The 9,848-nt window shown below is 35.3% G+C and overlaps 1 pseudogene; it reads right to left on the bottom strand.

Annotated features, from left to right (window-relative positions):
- LOC114025685 overlaps positions 1–4,439 on the bottom strand; it is a 24,418-nt pseudogene extending 19,979 nt beyond the window's left edge.
- Positions 4,440–9,848: the final 5,409 nt, after the last annotated feature.

Consider the following 9,848-nt stretch of genomic DNA (forward strand, 5'->3'; position numbering starts at 1 on the left):
TCTTTCTTTCTTTCTTTCTTTCTTTCTTTCTTTCTTTCTTTCTTTCTCTTCCTCCCTCCCTCCCTCCCTCCCTTCTTTCTTTCTTTCCTTCCTTCCTTCCTTCCTTCCTTCCTTTCTTCCTTTTTCATGTTTAAGGGTACATTTCTTTCATAGTTCAGTGTGCAGACTCCATTTAGTAACTGAGGTAATCCACTGAGGTGCTAGGTACTCCTATTCAGTTCTTGTGGTAGAACCCTGATGCAGTGAGGTCATGTCTGCATAACTGAAGGAAAACAAATGTTCATACAATAATGGAGGGATTTATGCTGGGCAGCTAATAAGTCCAGAAAATGAAAGTCAAATGCTTTGTGTTTCCATTTTTGCTCATAATGCCTTCCTCTAAGAATGCTGGAATTTTAAAAATCTCGATTATCCAGAGTGGTTGTTTATATTCCTTGAATTCACTGGATAATTGTTCAATCATCTTATTCACTTTGGCAATATAGTCATGGTTTTTAGCCACTGGTGTCTATGACACTGTATTAGCCATAGCCATATTCTTAACATTTGACAGATGTGTGGTGGAATTCACTGGACTTGGTTGGGTTCAGAGCAGAAATTTTATTATGTGCATCTGGCTAATGAATATCCTTTTCTTGAGCAGCCAGGTTTAGCAGAAAGAATTAACTTGGTGAAAAACATATCAGCAACAATTTGGATTCCATAGTGCCTGACATGCTGCAACAAGTAGTAGTAGTCATTATCATCATCGTCATTATCATCATTGTTATTAATAATGGTAATAATGACTAACATTTCTAGAATTTTTTAAAATATGAAAAGCACTTCATATACATGATCTCATGTAGTAATCACCTAATAAGTGCTTGTTGAGTTAAATGGAAAAGGATTCCCCTCTAAGTCAGAATTCAGACTCCTCCAAAGCTGATGTGAGATCACTTCATCTAGTCTCATCTTATCCTTGGTCCATGGATAAATAGCAGGCTCATATGTCTAATGCTGTCAATCAAGTATCATTCACAGTTGTCAAAGAGGAAAGAAGAAATATCCATTTGAAAAATACTAGAGTTGAATCTAACACCTTACCTAACAAGCTCCTCACACATAAACCTTTCCTTTTTACAGGAAAGGGGTCACTGAACAAATCTACAATTGAAAGCACACCAGTATTGCTCATTTTTTCCCAGGAAATAGCAAGAAAAGGTGAAAATGAAGGAAGACCTTGTCCAAATGCAAACCCACTCAGATGAAGTGTGAATGCCAATCAGCTTTAAGAGGTGGTCTGGCAATGACTGTTCCAAACAAGTTTAGACAGCCACATCATAGGTGTTATTGCTTCATGGGAATATGTAGGCCTTAGACTTAAGTCAGATGAGGTCTGTGCATATGTGGAGCAAAACATCTCTTCTGCCACCCTAATTCAAGATCGTTTTTGCACTAATAAATAGAGCAGCAGACTTTTACAAAAGACATATGCAAATATCTCATCAAGATATATGCATTGATTTGTATGGTCTTTTCTTTCCTTATAAGCCACTTATAAGGAACAAGACATGTTGAAAATTCAAAAACCAATACTTTAGTGGGAAAAAAGGAGATAGTTCCATTGATTATTTATACCAGTTTTTATTTAGCTTCCTGCTTTAAAGTTTACCTGCTCTTATTTTTTTTTTCTTGTAGGACCTCAAAGAATTGACTTAAAGTCTTTGCGTTTGCGTTTTGATCAAATTCTAGCTAAGCCAGATCATTTCTTTCACTAAATGAAACTGGAAGATTTCCCCCCAAAATACATTTAAAAAAAATACAGTTGCAACAGATTTTTTTAAACAGTTATTGTTCCAAACAATTTTTCTCAGACTTTGTAAGTTTTGCTAATGCAAATCCAGAGTGAGACTTCTTAGAGCAATCTCTGCAGAGTCAATAAACATTACTTCACAAAATGTGATGTTGGTCTGTTTAAAAAAAAAAAAAGAGGTCTTGCAGTCGAAAGGGGAGAAAATCCTTAAAACAGACTTCCTTTTAAATTTTCATAAAAAACAGCAACTATATCAATGTGAAAGCTACATAAGACTGAATGTAATTCAAAACTAGCAAAGCATTTGAATTTAATTTGTCTAAAGGGTACCACCTTTTTACTACAATTTGGCTAAGCTTCTGGGGTGGGGGTGGGGGTGAAAGAAAGAAGCAGTAAGAATTTTGCCTGAAGGGAAAAGACAAGATATAGAAGGCAGATCAGTTCTTTGGAACAGTGAATGATTCAATACAATTTGATTTAACAAACATTACTATTAAGTCTCTACTATGTACAATACACTTCTCTTAAATCCTGGGTACTGAGGATGCAAAGATGAAATAATACAGACTCTGGTCTTCAGGGACTAACAATTTAATGGGAAGACAATTATAATAAAGGCAGAATATGGTAAATGAAATGGACAGATACAGGCAAATAGTGATGAAAAACTTGACAAAAGAGAGAATACTTTTAGCCAGACAAATTAATTTTTTCTGTGTCATGGAGTCCTTTGGCACTCTGGTGAAACTTGTAGACTCATTTTCAGAATGTTTTAAATGCACAGAATAAAATATAAGAGTACAAAGAAAACAAATTACATCAAAATACAGTTATCAAAATATTACAACAAACAAACAATTTCATGTCCCGAAGATTAAGAATCTTTGAGCTAAAAGGCTCAGAAAAAGTTTGTGGAGGAGTGTGATGATTATAGTTACCCAATTTGCAGGAAAAACTTTTGAGGCAGAGCTCTGAGCCAATGGTACTTTATCAAAAGTTCCATTGTCCTCTCTAATGAAGTGGACCCCAGATCTTCCTCATGATCTGAAATTCCCTCTTGTTCCAGGGCTTTATTTTTATAAGGTTTGATGCCATATTTTATGCTTAAACACTTTAGAGTAGCTACACAAAATACAGAATCCCATTGGTTGATAGACCTTGCTTTGAGGGCTAAAAAATGATGCATTCTAGAATGTATGCAATGTAGTATATTGATGGGAGTGGGGGAGGGTGTCTCAGGTTGGGGAAATCATGGAGTATATCCACTAACAAGTCAAAAGATGGTCACCTGCTCATATTGGTCAAGACAGAGTGTTCTGGAGATACAAAAATAAGTTGGGGGACTTTCCATGTCCCTCCATGTTTCCATGGAGTCACTTCTATAACTCTGGGCTTGGTCACCATAAACAAGGAAAAACAAGTGTGGAGGGCTTTTTAGTTAGCTTACTATGATTAAGCAAGTGAACTTAAAATCTGTAATTCATAACTTTGGAGCCTAATATACAGAACTTATAATCACTACCCAATGTAATCATATCAAACTGATGAATACTTATTGGAATAGAGTTGGGGTCCAAATGAATCATTTTTCACAGGAGGCAGCATCCAAGGTAGACGTTAAAAAGAGAGAATGGTTTCATCAGGAGGAAGTAAAGATGGGAATGGGGAGAGAGAGCAGTAATCTGAGCAAAACCACAGAAGTTGGAAAGTACAGTAACAAGATAGGCAATAGTGAGTTGGTCAGGTATGATTAAAACACAGTACATCAAGATAAGTAGCATGAGATAAGGTTGGAAATGTAAGTTGAAGCAAAGCAGTGGAGGGTGTGTACTGGAAGAATATGGAATTTATGTTTTATTTAGATTTAAGTGTAATGGAGAACATTGAAATTTTTGAGTAGAGGAAAAGATCAGACATGATTTACAGCATAGAATTATAGTATACAGTTACAATATAGAATAGTAAATAGAATCCTGGATTTGGAGTCAGGAAGAATTGGGTTAAAGTCCCACCTCAGACACTTAATAACAGTGTGACCCGGGACAAGATATTCAAACTCTTTATGCCTTAGTTTCTTAACGTGTAAAATGAGGAGATTAAACTCAGTGACCTCAGAGGTCCTTCTACCTCCCAGTTTAAGATCCTATGAGCATAATGAAGACAGTAAAGGCATAAAGACCAATTAGGAAGCTACTTTGATAATCCAGGCTACAGCAGGTCTGAAGCAAGACCCTGAGCAGAGACCCTCTTGTCTTAATTGATGAGAATCTATTATATCTAGCCAGTGAATATCTCATCCAAGCCATCTTCTTTCCAGTTGCCTTGTTGGTTTGTGGTTGGTACATTCAACTGCTCTTTTGGAAAAAGGTGTGTCAATCTACTACATCAGAAAAGTCAAACAGGCTACTAAAGTGCCTCATGCAACACTTGTCAGTGAAGGAAATTTTTAAGCAAATAAATAAAAATACAAAATAACAGATGTTTATATGTGGCTTTCTAAGTCAACATATGGCCCACAGTGATTCTTCTGTCCAGCTTAGTGGCCTCCATTTCTATTTGAGTTTGATACTACTGGTACACACTACTGGTGTACATGGCTATACTCACCATCCTTGTTACTTCGCAGAACAAAACTTTTCTCCATGGCTACCATTCCCCAATATGTGTTGTCTCCCCACATTCATGTGTAAATTCTTTAAAATCAGGGACTGTCTTATTTTTATATGTACATCATTAGTGTTTAGCACAGTAATTAGCACAAAGAAATTGCTTAACAAATCTTTTTCATTTATTACTATTTCCAGGGCTATTCTCTTAATCACTCATATTTGCCTTTTTTTTTTTTCAAAATACTGACAATCCATACGCCACACCTCATGGCCTGTCCTGAAGACTTCTGCTGACATCAGCCATCTAAAATTGAGACAGGAAACTGAAAGCAAGCAAAAAAGCCTTCTCAGTGGCAACCAATTTTGATGACTTCTCCCATTTTACTCCTAGAAGAGGTAGGAGTGCTCTTGGATTTCATGGCACATGCCTGGGAATTAGATAATCAACAGTGGTGGGACACTCTGTCAATAGTGAGCAATGGCAATTGACATATCTCATGCAAGGCCATTTAATGAAGAGCAAAAGAACCTGCAGACCTCAGTAACCCTTGGTGACATCACTTTAATCCAGCACAGTAATGTTCCTAGTGATGACTCTGAGTCCGTTTAAAGAAGTAGGGAAGAATATTATATATTTGAGAAAAATCTCTAATTAAAATGGTTAAAATAAATAACAATGTTTCAATGCTTAAAGATAAGTTTAACTTGTTAGGAAAATTCAGTTAGAGAAAGTAGCTCATTCATTGGCAGTAGGATAAATGGAGAGTTATCACAAATGCTTTGTTAGTTTTGAAGATAAATATTATACCACCATTTTTTTTCCTTCTTTATATGAGGCAATTGGGGTTAAGTAACTTGCCCAGGGTCACACAGCTAGTAAGTATCAAGTGTCTGGTCTGAGACTGAATTTGAATGCAGGTCCTCCTGAATCCAGGGCCAGTGCTTCCACCACCAATTTTCCTACATAGTTCATAGTACACAGCTTTTAGTCAAATAATAGAGTAGAAGTTAGAATTTATGGATGCTTATGTCTCAAAGTTCTATGTTGTACGCAATTACAATATGTTGGCTATGATTACTTTAAAGAATAATGTTTAGAACACATTACCTATCAGACTTATGTATAGGAGAACAATTTATGAATAAAGAAGAGATGGAAAACATTGTGAGGTATGAAATGGATAATTTTAATTACATTAAGTTAAAAAGTTTTTGTACAAATAAAACCAATGTCGCCAAAATTAGAAGGAAAGTAGAAAATTGGGGAGAAATTTTATAGACAGTTTCTCAGATAAAGGTCTCATTTCTCAAATATATAAAGAATTTTGTCAGATCTCTAAAAATGTAAGTCATTCCCCAGTTGGTAAATGGTAAAAAAATTTGAACAGGCAGTTTTGCATTGAAGAAATCAGAACTATATATAGTCATATAAAATGCTCTAACATTATTGATTAGAGAAATACAAATTAAAACAACTTTGAGATATCATCATACACCTATCAGATTGGCTAAAATGATAAAAAGGGAAGTGACAAATGTTGAAGGGGATGTGGAAAAACTGGGACACTAATTTTACTATTGGTAGAACTATGAACAGATCCAATCATTTTGGAGAACAATTTGGAACTATGCCCAAAGAGTTATAAAATTGTGTTTACCCTTTGGCCCAGAGATAGCACTACTGGATGTGTTTCCAAGGTGATTAGGTAAAAGAAAAATAATTTATATGTTCTAAAATACTTATAGAAGCTCTTTATGGTGACAAAGACCTGGAAATTGAGGGGATGCCCTTCACTTGGGGAATGGCTTAATAAGTTCTGGTATATGATTGTGTTGATATACTACAAGAAGTGATGAGATGGCTGATTTTAGAAAAAAACATGGAAAGACTTACATGACATAATGAAAAATGAAATGAGTAGAATGAAGAGAACATTGTACACAGTAACAGAAATATTGTCATAAGAACAACTTTGAATGACTAATTCATTTTGAGTGTCACACATATTCAAATCAACTACAAAGGACCTTTGATGGAAGAAGCTATCCATCTCCAGAGAAAGAATTGATATACTGAAGTATGTATAGTATGGTTTTACATATCTACATACTTATATATGCATACACATACATACATATTTGTGACTAATGGTCACCTTCTCTACAGCCGGGTGGGGAGGGAGGGAGAAAAAAATAAGAAGTGCACATCAGAGAACAAAAGAAAATTGAGACAGAAGCACAGAAATCAGGATAGCTTTGAAAACAATGTATAGTATTTATTACATAGTTTTTTTTAAGTAAACACTGTGAAATGGAAATTCATGGTTTTATAAAGAATCCTCTTTTTATGTTCTGCTGTGTTCATGGAAATTGTCTTTCTTTTGTATTTAAGTTCACAATGAATAAAAAATATAAATATAAAAAAGAATAATGCTGATTTTTAAGCCAATTGATTCCCCAACTTTATATTTGCAAGCATGCATGGAGGTATGTTCTGTAACCCCATCTTTGTACATGTGCCCATATAATGCTTTGGAAGAAATCTTGAGCAATTGTCTTTATAATTTATCCTTAAAAGTGGTGATGTTTTTGTGGCTGCATAGATAGAATTTATCAAATGATTTTGTATTAATGTGACAAGGTGGAATGAACCCTTGAATCCAATATGGCTTTTAGTTCTTTGCATTATCTGAGTGAACTTAGGCAAGAAATTGAACATCAGTGAGCTTCAATTAGCTCAACTCTAAAAAGAAAAGTCTGGTTTAGCAAGATTCTTTTTAGTTCCAAAATTTTATTTTATGATTTTCTATGATTTTAGACCTTTTCCATTCAACTACTTTGAAGTTTTGGCCATTTCCCCAGGCATCTTAAAATATATTTGTCCCTAGTTTTCCTATAGACCTTTTTGGTGAATAAATAATTTTACTTTCTATTTGGCCAAATGTTATATTCCATTATAGATAATTGTAGCATTTGAAGGATTCTCTTTCTAAAACAGTTCGTATGGATTCCACTTGATAGGGGTGGCTAAGGAAACTCAATAAAATAAAACTTGATATTCAGATTGAAATCCAACAGGTTTTATGCCCCTAAAGATGAGGAAGTTATGGATTGGAGAGTATTCCCCCAATAAATATTATGATTGATCATTCCAGTTGGTTACCACAACATGTCCTTCCCAAAAAGAGGATTTTTCATTCGTCTTGAAAGGGGAAAAAAGCTGAGGAGAAGCATTTTTATACCAGGGAAATGAGGGGGAGAGTACTTCCTAGTTGAATGGAAGTTCTAGAAATATGAGTTCTAATGTTCTTTCTTTAACTATCTTGGTTTTAGTCAATCTGGGCTCTCATTAGAATAATAAAAGGCTAAAGTTTAGAAACCTGGCAGTAGAGGATAAGATGTTAAAGGGTTTTGACATCAAGTTAGATTTAGGGTAGGACACTAGTTGTAGTAGTGGATAAAATGCCAGGTCTTGAGTCAGGAAGACTCATCTTCCTGAATTCAAATCTGTCCTCAGATACTTACTAGCTGTGTGACCCTGGGCAAGTCACTTAATCCCATTTGCCTCAGTTTCCTCATCTGTAAAATGTGCTGGAAAAGGAAATGGCAAACCACTGTAGTATCTTTACGAAAAAAAAACAAGAAAACTTTGCCAAGAATAGATTTGGGGTGAATTATAAAGTTCAACCTACAAATCAGGATTTGTGTGGAGTTAGAATAAGTTGTTAGAAGGGATTCAAAAGGTTAGAGAGAAAAGACACAGAGCACATTTTAAGATGTATTTCTTTTTTAAAAAGTTTTGATGTAAAGTTATCATCCTTATATAAAGTTTCAAAAGGGGATTTATTATGATAAAGGGATTTTTAAATACATAACCTAAGTGTGGAAAATTAATGATTAAATGTGAGTGAGTTGAGACTAATGGCCATCATCTAAATCTTTGGCAAAACCTTCAAGTTTAAACCACTTCACAAAGACACACTACCACCATCTGGTGACAGTAAGCCTAAATTACAGGGGCAGCTTTTTGAGAAATGAATAAATCCTTCAAGCTCTGAAATTGCTCCCAGTCAAAAAGAGAAAGAAAACAGTCTAGTCATGAGCAGCAGTTTTGTGACAGTCAGCTGTGGAAAGATAATTGTTTGTTTTGTGAAATTTGATCAAAAAATCCTGAACTTTCAAAGCCAAGGGCATCTGGGAATCATTCAAAATCAAAATATACCTCTGGATGGGGAAAAATATATTCCAGATATTACAGAAACTGATCCATATTTCCCTCAGTGTCTGAAATGTTACTCAGGCAGAGTTATCTCTTGGTCCACTCTTGTCTGCAACACATGCACATAGTTAAGACACTGGTGATTCTTCAGATAAAAAAAGAAAGAAAGAAGGAAAGAAAGAAAGAAAGAAAGAAAGAAAGAAAGAAAGAAAGAAAGAAAGGAAGGAAGGAAGGAAGGAAGGAAGGAAGGAAGGAAGGAAGGAAGGAAGGAAGAAAGAAAGAAAAAAAGAAAGAAGAAAAAGGAAAAAAAGAAGAAAAAAGCTTCCTGAAGCATAGGACTTATTGACTGCCTCACACCTCTAATCAAAAGCCTTCAATGGTTTCTCAGAAAAAAATACAAGCTCCCTGGCCAGGTATTGGAGGTTCTGTATAGTCTCTCTACCATTTATCTTATTTCACATCAACTCTTTCACAAAGTCTTTGCTCCTTTCAAATTGGATGAGCAGCAATGCCTAAACCTCATCGCTCCACCTCTTCCTCATATATCTTCCCATGGGCTAATTCCTATGCCTAGAATTCATTCCATTCTCATCTCTACCTCCCAAAATCCTTTTCTAGGTCAGTTACCATATCCTTTGTGAAGCTTCCCTTAATCATCCAAATTATTAATGTTATCCCTTCCCATTTTCCTTGTGTTATATTTATTTGTACCCCTTTAAAAGAATATAAATGCCTTAAAGGCAGGAATGGTCTGTGTATGTACCAAACCTAGTTTAGTGACTTGCACAAAATGGTCATTTGGCACTTCAAGGTTGGAAAAACACTTTATATGTAACAAATAAATATTTAATAAATCTTACTTTTGTCATTTACTGTCTGTGTGACCTTGGGAAAGTCATAATTTCCTTAGGCAGCTAGGTAGCTTAGTGGATAGAGTCAGGAAGACCTGTGTTCAAATCAGGCCTCAAAAACTTACTAGCTATGTGACTCTGGACAATTTAAACAACCTCTGTTTGCCTCAGTTTTCTGAACTGTAGAATGAGGATAATAATAGCACCTACTTCCCAGGGTTGTTGTGAGGATCAAATGAGATATTTGTAAAGCACTTAGCACAGTGTCTGACTCACAGTAGGTGCTTAATAAGTGCTTCCTTTCCTTTCCTTCCTTCCTTCCTTCCTTCCTTCCTTCCTTCCTTCCTTCCTACCTTCCTTCCTTCCTTCCTTCC

This window comes from Vombatus ursinus, unplaced genomic scaffold, assembly GCF_900497805.2.
Source record: "Vombatus ursinus unplaced genomic scaffold, bare-nosed wombat genome assembly UNPS02014832.1, whole genome shotgun sequence".
Taxonomy (NCBI): Eukaryota; Metazoa; Chordata; class Mammalia; order Diprotodontia; family Vombatidae; genus Vombatus; species Vombatus ursinus.